This window comes from Trachinotus anak, unplaced genomic scaffold (genome assembly GCF_046630095.1).
Source record: "Trachinotus anak isolate AG129_WGS33_773 ecotype Australia unplaced genomic scaffold, CSIRO_AGI_Tana_v1 ptg000016l, whole genome shotgun sequence".
NCBI classification, from domain to species: Eukaryota; Metazoa; Chordata; class Actinopteri; order Carangiformes; family Carangidae; genus Trachinotus; species Trachinotus anak.
In genome coordinates, this window is record NW_027273867.1 from 2,758,402 (window position 1) to 2,778,103 (window position 19,702).

General features: G+C 41.2%; 1 protein-coding gene and 1 long non-coding RNA gene across 5 annotated transcripts in view; one reads left to right on the forward strand and one right to left on the reverse strand.

Annotated features, from left to right (window-relative positions):
- The window catches only part of gabbr1b (gamma-aminobutyric acid (GABA) B receptor, 1b), a 146,272-nt gene that overhangs the window by 14,521 nt on the left and 112,049 nt on the right, over positions 1-19,702 (forward strand). The window contains exon 1 of one of the 4 annotated variants that reach the window (XM_071499913.1): positions 17,193-18,370. The exons of the other annotated variants lie outside the window; for them this stretch is intronic. The gene's annotated coding sequence lies outside the window, so the exon portion shown is untranslated. Of the gene's footprint in view, positions 1-17,192; positions 18,371-19,702 lie in introns of those variants that run through there. 4 annotated transcript variants of the gene reach the window in all.
- On the reverse strand, positions 1,369-12,205 carry LOC139634508 (uncharacterized). Its single transcript, XR_011693971.1, has 3 exons — positions 9,589-12,205; positions 9,278-9,389; positions 1,369-5,354 (listed from the first exon to the last, which is right to left on the reverse strand). It is a non-coding gene; the product is annotated as an uncharacterized lncRNA (long non-coding RNA).

Below are 19,702 nucleotides of genomic sequence, written 5' to 3' on the forward strand. Positions count from 1 at the left end.
CTTCTTCTTCTTCTTCTTCTTCTTCTTCTTCTTATTATTATTATTATTATTATTATTATTATTATTATTATTATTATTATTATTATTGTTATCATTGTTTAACATGGATCCTCAGGAATCTCCCAGATAATATCATGTTCCTGTAGGTTTTAATCACTAACATCGTTAGTGAGAAATCAGGTTTGTTTGTTCTGTCTGACTGACAGACCACTCACACTTCCAACAATACCCATCATGCTCAGTCATTGTTGCTGTGGCAAGGAGGCCAGTCAGAGCTCAGCGCCACAGAATCCAGAGGTGAATTATTTAATGTTGTTGTCAGTTTATCTATGTCATCATCTCAGGGGTGCAGGAACCAGGAGTTTTAACTCTGCCTGTTTTGAGTCGAAGTTCAAACAGAATGTTGTGTCCACAGCCTTGTGCCTTTGTGAGTTTTTATCAAAGAACCAGATGTGGTCTGAAGAGTTGTTGATGAGCTCCAGCTCCCAGATACCTCACACTGTGTATGGAGGAAATGAAAGGCACCTGTACCTGCAGACCAGGTGTGTCTGGACTTCATTTTCATGACCTTGCTTTAGTGACGTGAGCAGTCAGAGAATAGTTCCTGGTCCTGGTTCTGGTTCTGGTTCTGGTTCTGGTCCTGGTCCTGGTCCTGGTCCTGGTTCTGGTTCTGAGCAGCAGCCTCTTCATGTGTCTGCTTGTGTTTGTCTGGACTGATGAAGAGCTGAGCAGTGAGACTGTCGGCTGATCCACGATAATCTGAGCAGTCTTCATAATGGACACTATATTAACTTTAACTTCTACTGACAGACAGTGGTTTGCTTCTCATGTAAGAACCTGATGCACCGCTCTATGACATAAGAATAAATAAATAGATAAATACATAAAATAAATACACAATAAATACACAAATAAATGCAAAATAAATATGAATTTTTGTATTTTTACGTATTTATTATCTGTATTTCTAAAACAGGACTAAATGTAGAAATGAATCAATAAATGTAGAAATACAGAAATCAATACATAAGTAAATGTTAAAATGCATAAATAAATAAATGTAGAAATAGATAAATGCAGAAATACATAAATAAATAAATGCGTAAATGTAGAAATAATTAAGTGAATGCAGAAATACATAAATTAATCTTGAAATGCAGAAATACAAATAAATACATAAGAAAATTTTATATGTACAAAGAAATAAATGTATAGATCAATATACATTTACAGCTAATACAGAAATACAGAAATAAATAAGTATAGAAATTCAGATGGATTTATTTTGCATTTATTTATGTATTTAATTATTTATTTCTGCATTTATTTATTTTATTTTCACACCACTCTCTCTCTCTCTCTCTCTCTCTCTCTCTCTGAGTTTTCAGACTAACATGTGGCTGTGTCTCGTCCTCTGACAGGATGTGTCATGAAATTCAGAGAGTGCAACCCTGGACAAACGATATCCACCATCCCATAATAATCCGGTTTTCAGGTTGAAATTGTGTGGTAGCATTAATGAGGTCAGGAGAAGGTGTCAGTGCTTCAGTACGTAGTCTGGTCCGCTGTTTTACCCTGAAACCAGGAGCAGATTCTGGCAGCAAATCCTGGGACCTGAGTTTGTGTCATCCAACTCTCCCCACGTTTTAATATGGAGTGCGAATAGAGGCGGCCCGGTGTATGATCTGTGCTAAACAAAAACCAGCCAATAACCTTGGCCGAGCCAGAGCGTAGCCCAGGCTCTAATTACAGTCTCTTCTCTTTTAAGTGGCTCTTCACCACAGCACGACGAGTCCTTGATCAACAGGGAGCTGAACTCGCAGCGCTGCTGGGAGCTGCCACATGTCCCACACATACTCCTCACTTTCCTCTCCTCTCATTTTCTCACTTATCTCTCCTCTCTATCAATTCCCTCACACACACACACACACACACACACACACACACACACACACACACACACACACACACACATTTTTCTTGTTTCTGTGTTCCCCTCTCATTCCTAAATTGAGATGGTGTCAGTGCTCATCGCAGAGCAGAAAAACCAAATTCTCTTTACCTCTGATCTATTTTTACAGTTCGTAGAAAGCCTCCTATCTGAGCAGCCGGTGTGGCTCTCAGTAATTCAGCATGGAAATGCTTCATCTTTGATGTGAATGGAGCCTGTTGGAACCTCTCTGGTCCAGGCTGAACCAGGTAAATTCTGAGGGGACAAAAATAACATCTAGCAGCAGTGACGAAGAACAAAACAGCTCTTGTGTGAGAACTGATTGGATTTTTTTTTTTTTTACAAGTTTAATTGTACGTGATGGGACCGTTTCCGTCAAGGCAGATTAGACCTAATCCAGACTTAATCCCAGCCCTGTCTCCCTCAGAAGCAGACAGGGCGGCGGTGCTTTCTCCCTCCTCTCTGGCTGTAAGCCTCAGATGCTTGCAGGTGTTTCAGGAGATAAACTTTGACCTTGGCCTTAACCTCTGTCCTTCTCCCACGCCAGCAGTAAGCTCCCTCCTCCATCAGCTTCGGGGTGTGAGGCGCAGGATCAGGTTTCATCACATCGGCCTGTTTCTCATCACGGTGCTGGTCAGCTTTAAGATTTGCTGTGGTGCCACGGGAAGAGTGCATGCTCACAATGGCTACGGCATTCCTGGCGGTGGTAACGGTCGCTCTCTGTGACTTGCTGTCTAACAGTAGCTGCAGAGAGCTGCTTTATTGCAGACTCTGTTGGTTCGTTTATTGCGTGGTGCCCCCCGAGCTCGCATAACAACAGACAACTCAGTTTGTGCTTCAGTAAGGAATCCAGGAAGAAGCTGAGATTTTCTACACTTGTCCTCATTCCTGTTGTTTTATCATTTATGCTAATGAAGCGTTAAAGTTGTAGCGTAGCTGTTTTAACCAAACAAATGATGTGATTGTTGTGGTTTGATCCGTGCAGTCTTCCCAGTCAGACCACTGACACCTTTTCTCTTCAGCGGCCAACCGTGGGTCTCGTTTCCGTTTCCTCACGTCCTTCTAGGCTCTGCCAAGAAGAAGAGTTTTTGTGAATGCATCGTTTTGACTCAGTATATTTCTAGTTGTACATCTCTATCCAGGATGGTGGTGAGCATGTTGAGCCAGGCTGTCTGTCAGTGGTCCTTCACATACAGGATGCTGCCAGCAACGTGCAGCCAGGACTGGAGCTCTCAAACAGTCCAGAAGAGTTGCCCCCCCCAGTACACAAGTTAATAATTAACTTATTAACTTGTGTTCAGAACGTTAGAGTAGAGCATCATAGTCCTTGTACCTGCTTCATTTACATGTAAGTTTAATGAGTTACTTCATTACTTGGCTTAAAAATATAATTAATTATAATCAACCACTGAAAAAGTCTTTATTATTAAATATGTGATTTTTGAGAATATACAAATTTCTCGCTGTCTTTCTGCTGCTGGTTGTGCTGCTGTTACTTTCTCCTGTGAAGCTTTTCATATTGTTCCTTATGTTGTCAAAAGAGCCAGTTTTGAAGTAACAGCAGAGTGATGACGGACAGTCCCTGCTCATGTATGTGTGCTGGAGTTTTTACCAGCTGAGACAGTGGGGCTGCTGTGTGTGTGTGTGTGTGTGTGTGTGTGTGTGTGTGTGTGTGTGTGTGTGTGTGTGTGTGTGTGTGTGTGTGTGTGTGTGTGTGTGTGTGTGTGTGTGTGTGTGTGTGTGTGTGTGCGTGCACGTCATCATGGCAGAATATGGAGACACAGAGGTGGTTCATATGTCTGTCTGTTTGTGGACAGACACACTGTTCACAAACCTTTCCCTCTGTCCCCACCATCTTTTTAAAATTTTTTAAAAGACAGAAAACCCACTTGGTTCATTTTCACGCCCACATTTATCAAACAAAAAACTCATTTGTAAGATACTAGTTATCAATATTTACTCTGAGCTACATTAACAACCTGAAAGTGTCTGCTCTGTAGAGTCAGATCATGTGACGAGAGGAGAGTCCACCGACAAGACAGCGAGGTAACACAGATACTGAGCCATGTTCATCTCATCAGTAACACTGGTGGGAAAAGTTCCCACAAATGGGTGTTGTCTGACCCTTGACCCCTGAGTACTTTGTAATAATGTAGTAATAATAATAATAATAAACTTTATTTATAAAGCACTTTTCATATGTCGCTCAAAGCACTTTATAATAAAAATGGAATAGTACAATAAAATTAGACAATACAAAGACAGTAGATGATAACATTTGTAAGTGAAAACAAAAACAGGAATCAGTAAGAATTGTAAAATATGAGAGAATGAATGAGAAGCCAAGTTAAATCAGTTTTCAACTGTGGTTTAAAAACCTTCACAGAGCCTCTGTCTCTTTCAGCTCTTGGCAGGGTTTTCCATAATTTTGGAGCATAGTTAAAAAAGCTGCAGTGCCTGTTTTCTTGTGTGTAAAATTGTGTGTATTTAAAAGTCTGGCAGTGAAAGAGATAAGAGCTCGCGAAGGGTTATAAAACCACAGAGAATCTGCAATGTGAGCTGGTCTCAAACCATTAGGAGCTTTAAAAACAAGTAAAAGGACCTTATATCTGTTCCAAAAGATACAGGGAGCCGGCGGAGTGAAGCTCAAACCGGGTCATACGCGCTCCCTTGTTTTAGTTCGAGTCCAGCAGCACAGCTCTGGATAAACTCAGGTCTGTCATGTGACCAGTAAAAAGAGCGGTGCAAGAATCCATTTGGAATAAAAGCATGAATAAGATGGGACAGCTGGCAATGTTTCTTAAGTGATAAAAACTTTATCGGTCACTTTCTCTCTGTGTGAATTCAAATTTAATCTAGTCTAAAATAATGCCCAGACACCTTCCTTCAGATCTGAGCTCCAGCAATGACTAGTACACCAGTAATGTAATAATGCAGTAAAACCACTGAGTACTCTGTAATAATGCAGTAAAACCACTGAGTACTCTGTAATAATGTGGTAAAAATCACTGAGTACTCTGTAATAATGCGGTAAAACCGCTGAGTACTCTGTAATAATGTAGTAATGACCGCTGAGTACTCTGTAATAATGTAGTAAAACCACTGAGTACTCTGTAATAATGTAGTAAAACCACTGAGTACTCTGTAATAATGTAGTAATACCACTGAGTACTTTGTAATAATACAGTAAAACTGCTGAGTACTCTGTAATAATGTAGAAGATGAAGATGTTGAAGAAGGTGAGAAAAGCCAAAACCAGGAGGAAAGTGCAGACGGAGAATGTGATGATGAGGAGCTTTCTGCAGAGGGACTGTGGGAGTTTGAGCCAGACTCCACCAGGGGAGATGGTGCTGAGGGCCACAGAGCAGGACAAGGAGGTGCAGGAAACTGCAGCAGCTGTTGACTGACAATGACATCGGATACGTTATCCACTCGTCAGTGCAGTGACAGAGTCATGCCACTCTCAGCACTCTGCTCTTTACAAAAACAACAGTTTGCAGTAATAAATTCTGACCTCTTCCACTCTGTTTTTATGGTGGCTGCTGTCAGCGAAACTGGAGATGTTTCACATTAAAAGCCTAAAACCTTAAAGGGAGAAATAATACCCTTTGAGCCTGTAGAAGGCTTTTAATATGAAACATATGCAGGAAGTGTTTGAGTTTCATTGATTGAGTCAAATATTCAAGAGGACTGATGGAAATGTACAATATGCAGAGGTGATCAGGACAACAGGTAAACATGAAGGACAGCACTGTCTGATGATTAGCAGCCAATCAGAAAACATCATCTAACCTGAGTCTTGATATAAAGATGAGATTAGAAATGAAACCCTGTCTGTGTGAAACGAGGGCCTGGTTCTTTATACTGTACTTCCTGTAGCTGCTGCACACACCTGATCCCAGATCCACTGATAATGTCTCAACTCATCTTTTACGAGGATGCAGTGACCGTCCTGTGCTGGGGTGTCGGTCTGTTTGCTCAGTAACTGGCCTGGACTTGTGTGTCCATTGTTAATGAGCCGTTTGTGTGGTTTTCTGCTTATTTACCTTTTTGCCTTGTTCCATAAGTGTTAGACCAACATAATTCACAATAACTGAATAAGTCTCTCTCTCTCACACACACACACACACACACACACACACACACACACACACACACACACACACACACACACACACACCTTTCACTCTGTCTTTGTAGAGCCTAGGAACAGTTTGAGCATCCACTCCTTTGAATCCCAACCCACTCCCTCTGAGTGCCACGAGTACAAACACCGTCTAAACCTTTCACGCCCTCTGAAGCAGGCCTCCTCTCCTCTGAGAGCCACAGTGAGCCCTGTCTTCCTGCTGCTGAAAAACGGTTGTACTCACCCAGGGAGGATCAAGGCTGCAGCCAGTGTCTCACACACACACACACACACACACACACACACACACACACACACACACACACACACACAGAGCTTACTGCTCTTACTGCTTCTGTGTAGGAGGAGAGCCGGCTCTGCTGTGGCCCAGTCTGCTCGGGCTCAGGGACCTGTGGAGACTGTGATGTGTCCTCAGACCTACCTCAGGCAGCACTCAGCAGCCGACAGAGCTGCTTGAAAGGAGCAGTTCTCTCAAAATGAAAACACACTGACTGCATCACTGTCCTCGAGAAGTGGCTGCACTCAGAGAAAGTGTCAAACAGGGCCATGATGAAAAAAATGCATATGATGCTCATCAGTATTAGCTCTGAGCAGTCAGGGTTTCTGTCCTCACCACCAGTGGCTAACAGGACCAACATGCAGGGGTGGAAAGCTGTACTCAAGTACAATGAAATGTTATTATTATGACTAATTGTAGAGAGTTGTTGATTCCACTGTGTGGTCACTCTGTGGAGGATGTAGTGTGTGGAGCTGTTGAGCTGTGCGACATCACACACACAGGTGTTTCTGTTATTCAGCGTACCTGCGGACACAGCAGGAGTCCACAGACTTTATGTTTCAACATGAAGCTTCATAAATCAAACAGCTGCTGCTGCTTATAGAAATAACAGCAGAATAAAGGAGCTGTATAAATAACAGAAACTCCACAGCAGCTTCACCTGACAAAACGCTGTGTGGATACCATACCGAGTTCCACACACCTGACTCAACGTCATTCTACTATTTAAGTAGTAATAAAAAATTTCAGATCTTTAAACATACTCCAAAAAGTACCAATGCACAAAAACACGACTTTGTTGCAGTAATGAGAGTAAATGTGTTTGTTAGGTCGCTCCTACCTTCAGCACAACTACTGGGAGCTCAGGTGTCATATCATTTTTTTTCCATCTTACTGCTTATTGGGGAAGTGGAAAAAAACATGTTGACAGTTTATAGTTATATCTTTGCTAAATGATCAGTTTGGTTCTGGACACTGTACAACATTCTATGATCAGATTCATATTGATTAAAGATTAGTTTCTCTCTCACTTAGTTTCTCTCTCCCACAGCTCAGTCTCAGTCTGGACCCACAATAGTTAGTTTTTATTTTCTCCAGCTCCAGAACGTCACAGACTTCTATCAGAGGCAGCTCTTTATGTCTGACTCCCTCTGTTTGATGTGTAGAACTGGTCACAGCTGGATTTTAGTACGAACCCTTGTTAAGATGACTCCTCTCTCTCTCTTTCTCTCTGCTCAGTGTGTCTTATGTCTTATGTTCTTCTCTATATTATATTATTTTGGTTGTATTTTTTAAGAATATATATTTATATTGTTGTATTTTATGTCTCAGGTATAAGTGATGCTGCCACTAAACAGCAGTTCACAGGTTTATTTGTCACATTTGTACAGAGTAAGTAGAGCAGTGAAAATAGCAGCAGGGCAGACTTTTTCTTTTTGATATCATGAAAAATATCGCATTTGGTGGGAAATATTGTGATGTTCGATATTACTGAATATCAGCCCAAGCATAGCTGGTATATTCAGTAAACAGGACATGTTATTATATTATAAAATCCTCTGCTCTGATTCATATTTAGTTGAACATGTTTTCACATAAAAACTGGTCTGAAGCTCATCTACTGTGACTTCCTGATGAGAAACCTGGATCAGGCCTTGGCCCCGCCCACCACCTGCCTGCTCCAGGTGTCCAGGTGAAAGAGCAGAGAGGATGAAGATGGTTAGAGGAGGAAACATCAGAGACTCAGCCTCATGTTGGAGCCTCAGTCAGACCCAGACTCAGATGAGGAGTCTGTTGAGACCAGAATCAGAGACTAGCAGATGGATCAGAACAGTTAGCATAGTTAGCATCTTTTATTTGTTTATGTTGTTTGTTAGCTTGTAACTGGCAGTGGCTGACACAGTGTTAGTAGTTGTGCTCATGCTAACTCTGGCTCTCTGTACTGACAAAGTTTCAGGTGTATTTAGCCCCGCCCCCCTGTCCCCACAAGTTGACAGGATTGGTTCCTTAGGTTCTATGACGTATGAATCCCTGACTGTCTGAATCTGTTTTTATGAGACTGTCATTGGTTCACTGCAGTTCAAGGTGGAAACACTCAGTCATGGTAATGACTGATTATTTCACTCATCATCTGTCTTTATTACATGAAAACATCGTGAGGACGTTAACCAGGTGAACTGGGCCATAGAGCTGCATTTTCAGAGAGGTAACGAGGAACACTGGAGAGAGCCTGCTTTTTTTTCTGTTTTCAAACATAAGGTTCGGGCCCCTACCCAACCCCAACAATTTTAATAAATTCCCTAAATATTACAGACAGTAAACTTCCCCTACATGTGATTGTCTATCTGTCCTCACACTTAACGCAGCCACAGTCAGTGGGTCTGTCTCCTCCTCTGTCACTGCAGCTCTGACAGGATCTCCTGCAGGTCGGCCTGCAGCAGAAGGAGGCAGCAGCTCTGATCACTGTGCTCCTGGTGTTTATCATTAAGGGTAATTAATTGGCATCAGAATAGGGTCTATCCTGCTCTCCCTAAAACACAGCATCTTTCTCTTCCTGCATCTTTTTCTCAGCATTTCCCATCATCCTCTCCTCCCTCTTGCTGTCGCTCTGCTGTCAGATGTGTGTTCATGGCAGCAGCCTCAGTGTGAGATCACATTAAACCAGCCCTCACCAAACCAGCGCCTGCACTCCACTGCCTGTCTTCTGTGCAGTGGGACAAGCGTTCAGTGTCATTACTCTATTTACATTATCTCCTATCTCTGCCGCTCTCCATCTCTCCAGTACCCGACCCCTCACCCCCCACGTCTCTCTCTTTCACGTGTTCTAATTTGCATAACATTGTTGCAGAAGATGTCTTTCATCTTTTCAGTATCAGATTGGAAGGAGGGAAAATTACATTACCTTTCCTGTCAAATACAAAGCGCTCCATCTCAGAGTTCAGCAGATCAGCAGCACCGGGCCTCAAACAGCAGAGCCAGAGGATTTAGAAACCATTCAGCAGAGGGGGAGTGAACTGTAGAGAAGTCAAGGGTCAAGATAACCTATTTAGTCACATTTATAAGCTGTAATGCAAATTTGTATGAGTGGGAGCACAGATTGTGGCCTGTCTTATTAAAAAATGCTGGTGTGTGTGGCTCAGTCTGGTGTGGGTGGACAGTGAGAGCTGAATCTGTGTGAGCACATTATTGTCTGGCTAATGTGCAGAGTCTTACTGGCTTCACGTTGAGGCCGTTTCCCTCAGTTGCCTCATGTCTGGTCACGTCCTGGAGCTGCTGCTTCCCTCTGAACTCAGACGTCCCCGGTGATTTTGGCAGAATGAGAATTGGCATTTTGGATTTTTCCTCAGATTCCAGAGATTTATCTTCAGTGTGAAGAGCGAACGCTGTTTCAACAGGGCTCCAGATAAAAGCTGCGTTGATCAGGAACAAGTGGTGTTGCCTGTCTCTGAATATTTAAAGCTGCCGCCTAGGACTCTGTATGCACAGCATCTTTCCATGTGGCTGTTTATTGAGAGAGAGGAGTCAACACAGAGCTTACAAGTCAGTCAGTTTTCCTTTGTTATATTCATGTATTATAAAACCATCAGTTCTCGGAGAAAAGCTGGTATTCAAATAACTGAGAAATGTCGGAGCACAGCATGTACAAACACCAGCTGGTCAGGAAGTCACACTGAGGCACGTGGTGTATACAGTATGATGCCAGTTTTTACCCCCCAGTGACATCATCACAACAACACGTCATGTCATACCCACTCTGCTGAAAACACTTTTTAACAGATACAGTTGTCATTTACTGTTTTACTCTCAATGAACTTCTCATGCAGATGTTTCATACTTCAAACCTACAGTCGCTCTGTCAGTGGTTCATGAGAGGACTTTTACAAAGACTTACAAGAAAAGCTACAGGTGATTGTTGATCCTGCATGCGCCTTGTTGTTGAAGACGTGCTGAACGTGTCCAAAGACACTGAAGCCCTTGCAGCTAGCCTGCAGGTTTAACAAGCAGACTTGGATGACCTGAATGCTCCCTAAGCATGCAGCACTCAGTGAATCCAAGTTTTCAAGTCAAGGAGAAACAACCTGCTGACGATGGATTGCAGGCTTTTCTGAAAATGTTTACATGAAACGAAAGGAACTGTCACCACAACTCAGAGAGGAAGAAGGGAAGTATTGCTCCCCGATTCAGTAAAATCTGCCCTAGTTTTCACAACCAATCTCCAGCCTGTTTAACCCTAACCCTAACCGCAATTTTCCCTTTGTTCTTGTCATAATTACTACGACCACCTAATTATGGGTCATAATAACCTGCTGACAGACGACCTGTGGGCTCGTTTGTTACTGGATAGTCTCTGTTATCACTCTTTTTGAATGTCTGCAGTTACTAAATGTCATAGATCCCTGGTGAATATATTTTCACAGGTGGTGTTGCTGGTAGCTGAAGCTGTTCATCCACATGATCTTAATGACAGTGAGGATATGATGGACAGTGACTGCTTTGGTCCAGATAGAAGCCTCCACTGAAGAAGAGTTCAAGGTCTCCAGACGCTTCTTAGATTAGGGCCAAAAGAACATTTCTCAACTTTCCATCCAAACATATGCAACATATGCATATGCTGTTTACCAAAAAAGTCTGACCATCAAATGCGATATCTGTCGACTTAAAATCGTACATTTTCAACCAGGAACACAGCTCAGTGAGGACACAGCATCTCTCTGTTCGGTACCTCAGGATAATGCTGTGCATTCATGTAGAAAAAACTAAACGGGTGGAGGAGTTTCAATCTTTGTTGACAGCAATTTTGAGTGTATTGAGAGGAAAGAACTCAGCGTTAGTTTAGATGTGATTGAAGATGAATCACTTTTCTACAGAAGTGGAATGAATTCACATGGGAGAAAAATGTTGGCCCTGTTTTTATGGAGGAAATTCTGCTCCACAGCATCTCTCCCTCCTCCCCTCTGTTTTCCTCCGTTTTCCTCTCCCCTTCTGTTTGTTGAGTGTCCTGCTTCTCTCTCTCTCTCTCTCTCTCTGTGTGTGTGTGTGTGTGTGTGTGGCTGTGTCCCAGTTCAGGGACCACATCCTTCAGAGGGCACGGTTTACGAAGGTGTGCTCCTTCATAGCCGCTGAACTAAGATGAGGCGTTTGGTCTTCACTTTGCCTCACCAGATGCGCCCGGCCCTACCTTGCTTCACAAAGCGAGGCTCCTGTTGCCTAGCAACCTTGATAATACGTAACTGTTTTACAAAAACTTGAGGTGTAAAGGCCCTTGGTTTTAACAGGTTAGCTCTGTGGGGCGGCACAGTGGTGCAGTGGTTAGCCCTGTCACCTCACAGCAAGAAGGTTCTGGGTTGGAACCTAGCGTCAGTGTGAGCGGTTGTTTGTCTCTATATGTCAGCCCTGTGATAGACTGGCGTCCTGTTCGGGGTGTAAATGTCAAACACCTGTATGGATAATTGACCACTAGCTGTGGAACTGAGCTGAAGCCTAGTTTTTCCATTTAAAGGTGAAATGTCTGTCAGTGTTGTTTGCTTTCATTACTGGTGCGCCATGAACCTTGGGATGACAAGACCGCATTTCTTGGCTGCACCTTTGAAATGTAACAGCCTAGTCGCGCCGCCATGACGCAACCAATCTTCAAATGCAGCATCTGAAGGTGTCCAGATGTATCCGGTTCCCGCACAGTCTGACACTCATCAACTACACCTGAAGAGCCTTCACCTCTCTCCAGGTGGTTCAGTATCTCCACTAGGGTTGTCACAAGAACCGATACTTCCGGTACCAATTTGATACCAACACGCAAAAAATACATCGAGACCTGCTTTTTCTGGAACTGTCAGAACCGAATATTCAACTTTTCCCTCTGCGAGCCGTGTCGATTCTTGGCGGAAGTGACGGGGGCAGTGTCCGCGTGTGAGCAGCACAGAGCAGTCAGCGGCGCTGAGCTAACAATAACAATGGCTTCAGCAGGTGGGAGTGGAAGCACAACACGTCGGCTCGGTGACAAAACAGGTACGAAGAGTCGCGAGTGGAAATATTTTGCATTGGAGGCGGAAGAATACGGAGCAATTCTAGACACAAACAAGCCGACATGCAAACAGCGCCTGGTGTTAGAGGTTTTAGTTATGTGTTTAGTTATTTATCTGCATATTTATAAGAAGAAGAATATTGTTTGTTTTAAATACTTGAAGGCTCCATGCCACTGCTGTTCTTTTTTGAATGTAAATAGTTGAATATTGTTGTTATTTATTACCATAAAGCACAGTATTGCTTGTTTTTATAGTGGTATTAAATACTTGACAGTTTAAAGCACTTTTCAATAAATTAGTGAATTTAAAACATGGGTTCTGTTTTTTTTTTTTTTGTTGTTGTTTTTTTTAAAGATATTTTTTGGGGCATTTTTTGCCTTTATTGACAGGACAGTAGAGAGTGACAGGAAAGGGGCAGAGAGAGAGGGGGAATGACACGCAGGAAAGAGTCGGGCCGGTCGGGAGTCGAACCGGCACTTGCCTGCTGAGAGCATCCGCTCATGTGGTACGCGCTCTAACCACTCCGCCATTGGGCCCTGTTTTTTTTTTTTTTTTTAAATTGTGATATCGAATTAGTATCGAGAATCGTGGAAAATCACAGGTATTGGTATCGACTACTGAAATTCTGGTATCATGACAACCCTAATCTCTATGCGGTAACGCAATGACCAGCGGTTTAGTTCACTTCCTGGTGATCTGTGTTGTTTTCCCTGGTGAATCCTTCGTCTACCTCACATCATCACCTCCTGGTTTTCCTGCCGCGCTCAGCCTTCGTCTGTCTCCTGTGCTGACTCACCTTAACACCTCTTCCTGTAACACCACTGTGTTCCCGCCTGCCACACTCCACCATCTTGGATCAACTTCATTAGTACATCTTGCAATGAACTTCTGTTTGAACTTTACCTCTTTCTGTGAGCTCTATATTTGGGTCCAAAAGTTTCAAACGTTTAGCTGAGCAGTTTTTCTGTGAAGGAGGCAAACGTTTTGTTGCATCACACTTGTACTTGTCATAGAATTACCAAGTGCTAGTACTGTTAATGAAGCTCTGTCTTCTACTGTGGAGTTGGTGTCAGGGAAACACACACGTTTTTTAACACTGACCTTCTCAAACGTGAATCCAATTTATCAACTGAGCTCCTGAATATTCTTTGCATCTCACCCTCTCATCTATAATACAAGCTGGATAACCAGCACAACTCTGATCGACAGTATATTCACAATTTATTATGATATTATCAATCATATTATCAACTCTGGATTATTTTTAACTGATATTTATGATCATTTTCCAAAGTTTCATTTTTTAAATCAAAAGTAGTTCACTGAGAAACCTGAGTTGAGTTCACTAAGTGTAATGAGGACTCATTTAAAAGCTCGATGGAGAAGGTTTCATGGGAGGAGAAATTCAGACATCATGATGCTGAATATATTTGCATCTGTATTTGACAAAGGCTTTCATTTGTTCAAATCAAAATGGACAGAAATTGGAAGCTTAGAAACTCTGGATATGATAGTGTCTGACCATTAATGTCTTTGAAAGTGAGGAGGAGGAATTTAAATCCTTGTCTGGATTTTATAGAAGAGATGTGATCTCTGCTCCTGGTTCCTTTCAGGACTGAAGCTGCAGCATTTTGGATCAGCTGGAGGCTTTTCATTGAGTTACAGGGACATCCTGATAATAAAGAATTACACTAGTCCAGTCTAGAGGAAACAAAAGTTGCAAACACAGGATGTGATTTATATGTGAGGTAAAGGACATGTCCTGGTCAAAAATGACACCAAGGTTTCTGACTGTAGCACTGGAGGCCAAGGTGATGTCATCCAGAGTCAGTATATTATCAGATAATGTATTTCTTACAATAACTTCAGTTTGTCTGAGTATAGAAGTAAAAAATTACAGATTATCCAGGTCTTTATGACTTTATCACACACCTGTAGTTTGACCACCTGGTTGGGCTCACCTAGCTTCACAGATAAGTACAGCTGGGTGTCATCTGCGTAACAATGGACATTTATCTGGTGTTTCCAGATAATGTTGCCTAAAGGAAGCATATACAGGGTGCCGTTCTGAGCACAGAACCTTGTGGAACTCCATGACTAGCTTTTGTGTTCATAGACGGCTCATGACATGAGCGTTTCCCCATTTCATAATGGATTTTATAAAAAAAACAAAAATAAGAATAATTTCTTAAAATCACTACAACCTGCAAAAACACAGTCACTGATATAAAAACCATGTGGAACCTCATTAATGGATCATTGAACAAGAAAACAGCCTCCTTAGTTCCTTCTCCTCCTCCATCCTCCTCATTTAACAAATTATTTCAGTTACTTTTTTGTAATTGTATGTATAATTTAATACTGGACCTTTCATGCCTAAAAATATAGAAAGTACAGATAAATCCCTGTTTGTGAATATTAAGAAGCAGTATCTTTGCATTAATGAGTCATTTCTTGCCCCTAAAGACTGGAGATGACAGACTGCTCTGCAGGGCATGAAATCTGGTCTGGGGAAGGAAGTAGTTCCATAACGTTGAGCATTACCTTACCCATGTTTTAACTTTATCCCTCAAAAAAAGGTCTTGTACCAAGTGACCTGAACATGGCCAAAGTCATATTACTGTTCACATCAGGTTATTACAGCATAGAGTACTTACTGTACTATGATCTGATTTACTACTTGAAATAAAAACACAGGAATGGAGCAACATACTGCACAGGTTTGTCAAAGGCCTTTTACACTGTCATCACAACATCATTCCAAAGTTATAAAAATAATTGGCTCTCATGATGTTGCTCTGAAATGGCTGTTTGATTATATAAAGGACAGAAACCAGTATGCATTTGTTTGTCATGGTTTCAGATGAACAAATATCTCATTAATCTCAACATTGCATTTTATATTTTGTAGCAAAAATAAAAACTACACAATAGAAAAAGCTAAAATAATCACAGACAATATAGAAATAACTCACGTTCCTCATGTTAAATTCCTAGGAGTCACAGCAGACAAATAAATTACCATGGAAATATATTGTTGACCTTGTCTCCATAACACTCTGAAGTTAATTAAACAGGACCATAATCCAAAGCAGCAGGCCTCAAAATCCACCATCAACCCCTTCAATGAGCTGAAGCCTCTGGAACCGACCCCCCTCTTTTTTAGTGTCTGTTTGCTGCAGGGGTTGTAATTATTTCTTTTACACTTCAAAAAATCAACAGATCCCAAACTTTTGCATCCTCCTGTGTATAGCAGGAAGTAATCTGAAATGCCATTCTCCACTGACTGAGCTGCAGCGATGCTCCCTGGGAGGCAGCGAGGAGAGGGTGAAACTGTCTGATGTCAGAATACGTCAGCAGAAGTCAACTTGGCTGCTCCACCTGGCAGTAACAACACACACAACCCTGGCAGTACACACACTGTGTCCCTGTGACTCATACACTAAAATAAAGTGTAGTGTTACTTTGGTGCAGTATTTTTAAACTCTTACATCAGTTTCTTAATGTGCTCATGAAAAACACTGGTTTCATTTTTCTATTATTGAACCATGGGAAGCTTTGGAAGAGGAGCAGCGATGTGTACAGCAGCCGTAGTGTGGTGGTGGGGGGATAAAGTCCTCAAGATTCAGTCGTCAGTTTATTTACAGAGCACATTTTTAAAAAGATGGACCAAAGTGCTTCACAGAGAGATGAAATGATGGGATTATCTGATTGATTACAATCAAACAAACCACAGAACTGATCATATTGTAGCGGGTCCCTGCTAGGCCTTCGCTAACAGATATATAGATAATCCCGACTGGAGCGCTGGAAACTGGAAACACAGGACAGAAATGAGAGACACAGGACAGCTACTGCTCATTTTCCAGGTCCATTGGATTATGTTTTATTCTCGCATTCACATGCTAAACTTTCAACTGCAACAATGAATCAATTCTATTATTTTTGTTTGCATTAAAGCAGTGGTATCTAAACCACATTTGACTGACATTACATGTCTATCTTTTTCACATATTACTTATGAAATAAACTTGTATTAAACCAAAAATAAACATTACATTTTCCCTTAATCATGTCAACTATTATCACCAATCATGTAATCTATCATCAATCATGTAATCTATCATCAATCATGTGATCTATTATCAATCATGCACTCACTTCTCATCCACACATTGTCTACCCTCTCACCCAAAGAGGAATAACTGTACATAAAGTACATATTGTAAGTATTCACTTAATATAACAGAAGGAATCTCTCTTGCAGTTTAACTATCCCACATTTTGAATACACACTCCACACACAATAATAATACTTTCCACACATTAACCCACAAATGCCCATTTCGGAACAATGTAACACACACGCACACTTATTTTCATACATACCGTATTATCCCCCCAAATGCCAAGGAGCCAAAGAAAATACACAAAAGTAAACATTTGACTATGGCGACGGACGCCATTTTAGCCACCACAATAGCCTCGTACCGTGGCACTTTCGTTGTTTGCACACTGAACGAGCATCTAGCTTCTTTCCCACACATCACCGGGGGTTCATATTATCTTATAAACATCTGAAGTCAGAGAAAAAAAGTTGATAACCAACCTGGAAACACAGGACGGAAATGAGAGACACAGGACAGCTACTGCTCATTTTCCAGGTCCATTGGATTATGAGCTTCACTCCCGCGATGCACTGTAAACAGTCCCAGTGACGCCGCCGGTGAGTGCTGCCACCCAGTGTCCATTTCTCGCAACCTCAAGTCATTGTATGTTTCTCTTTCTTATTCTTACTTAGCAGAATAAATAATAAAATGAGATAATAGCAGTGGCCATAAACCAAACAGTAACTTCAGAGGAAATTAAACAATAATAATCTCAACAAAAATACTTTTGTGAGTATCACAATATGAAAGGGTCAAAGACGTGACGTGCCCATTTTATCAAATCAATCAAATTCAATTTACAAAAGTGATTTTATATATGGTACATCAGTAATGTCAAATAAAACCACAGTGTATGCTTCAATGTTTCAAATAACTTTTGGGAAAATAAAATGTTAAAATATGGAAGACTTCATGTTCCAAACTGAAAAATCATTGTTCAGTGTAATGATCCACACTTTGATTTTTACCATTACAACCTCAAAGAAACATAAGAAATGCCAAGTTAAAGTTTAGATTGTGACTGTGTTATAGTTTCTTATGTATTGAAATAACCAGGGGACTTTTGTCCTGAATATTCAGTTCATTCAGTGTAACATCCCTTTTTGATGAAACATCATTCAGAGTGACAAACCTTGGTCAGTCATTGTAAGAGATATATTTATATGAAAATGAAAAAATACACTTACACTGTCCTGTATTTATTACAGTTTATAAAAGAATATGTGATCAAACTAAATATAATTGTATTTTAAATGAATTGCAAAATATAACCTCTTTTGATGAGATACACAAAGATCTCCCACTGAAAACTAGGTTTATGATCTCCACTAAGATTTTTTCTCATTATTAACTTCTTAGAATTAATTTCTTCCTTGTATTTGTCATCTCCTGAACTTCTACTTCTTTTCTCTGACTTTCGCAGTGGTACACTCTGTTTGTGAATAATCTTCTGTATTCTGTGTATTTCCAGTTAGTCTTTATACTTACTGCTGTCTACTACTGTCTGTTTAATGGCTTCATCTGTGGCTGTGAAGTCAGGTCCCAGTTTCTCTTTCTGTTTTATCATAGATTCCATCTCTTTTGTTTCTGATGCTCGATGATCAATGACATCAGATCAAGTGAGCATTGGAATTTCCCTCAACTCTGTATGAATGTCTTAGAGTTCTTGCCGAGCACCCATGTGCAGGAGCCTGCAGTCAAACTTACACTGATCTGATAACAACCTCAGGTTGGTGTTAGGTTGGATCAGCTGTAGAGACTAAGCTCTACTAAGATTCTGTCAGCATCTTCCTAGGTGAACATGTGAGTATTTGCACAGTTCGTGGGTAGAGCATTAATTTCTTAGTGTCTCCATTATCTTGTCTGGAGTAGTGTTTACTTGCAAGATGTTGGAGTGCCGAGTAATTATAGACACTTCTGGTGAAGATATTTGCACATCCAAAAGGTGCGTGGAAAAGTGTCAGAGGAATATCCTGCACACTGCTCTTGCACAGCAGAACAATTTGTTGGTTGTCCATGCTCCAAAAATATGAGTGTGTTAGATTGTAATGGACCAGAAATAAAAAGACAAAATGTTACCTTTTTTTTTTTTTGACGGTTGCAAAGATATATCAAGTTGTGGGTGGAGACACCAAAGATAGTGATTGGGAGATGCTCATTTGGGGGCGGTATAATAATAAAACTGGTTGCTGGAGCACATGTTTTCTGATGTGGGCAGCCCACAAAACACTGGCTGGGTGCTCGTACTTCAGCGTCTGTGAGTTGATAGAGGCTCCAGAGACCGAAATATATGTTGCCAAGCACTAAAAAAAGTGATTTCTTTGTAATATGGGCCCTTTAAAATCAAAAAAGAAAAAAACAGAGCTTGTTGTCAGAATTAAAAACAACAAATTAGAACAAACGGTCCAATTTTGGTGTTTGCAACTTCCCTTGTTTCATTTTTCCTTGTTGAATTGAAGAATAAAGAAAGGTAGTCAGGTAAAAGTAAACATTTCAAAATAAAAGCCAGAAGATAGAACGGCCATTCTATGGTGAAAATTATGCGAGCACAAATACATGAAGATCTATTTTTTTCTTAGGTATTTGCATTAAGGTATTGCATTATATTTTTATATAAGTGTATGTAGGGGTGGGCGTTGTGGCCAAAAGATCATATAACAATCTTTTTGGCTAAAATCGCAATCAGAATCACGATCTACATCCTGAAAGTCCTGATTGGAAGTTGTGATCTGTATCTTTCCGCCACGTCAAGGCTTTATGAGGTGCTGTATGTAAGTGTTTTGATTTGCACGTTTTGTCGCTGCTAACCAGCTAGCCCTGGCTCGTCCTGCAGCCCTCTGTCCTGTGGGCACACTGTAACTGCACCAAATTTAGATTTAATTTGCCATAGTTTCACGTCAGCATCCCCTGCATATAACCAATGCTCGTGCACGCACACACACTGACCAGCTGATTGTTATTTAAACTGCTTATTGTGTGTATGTGCTGCACTGTGATTAAACAGAGTGGAGCAGATCTACAGGCAGCGTTAATTAATAACCTAATTAATAAACATGGAAATGCACAGTGGATTCTTCCCAAAAAGAGTTGTCTGCAGTGACCAGCACAGGTCCCCACGTGTTTATTATTGTTCAC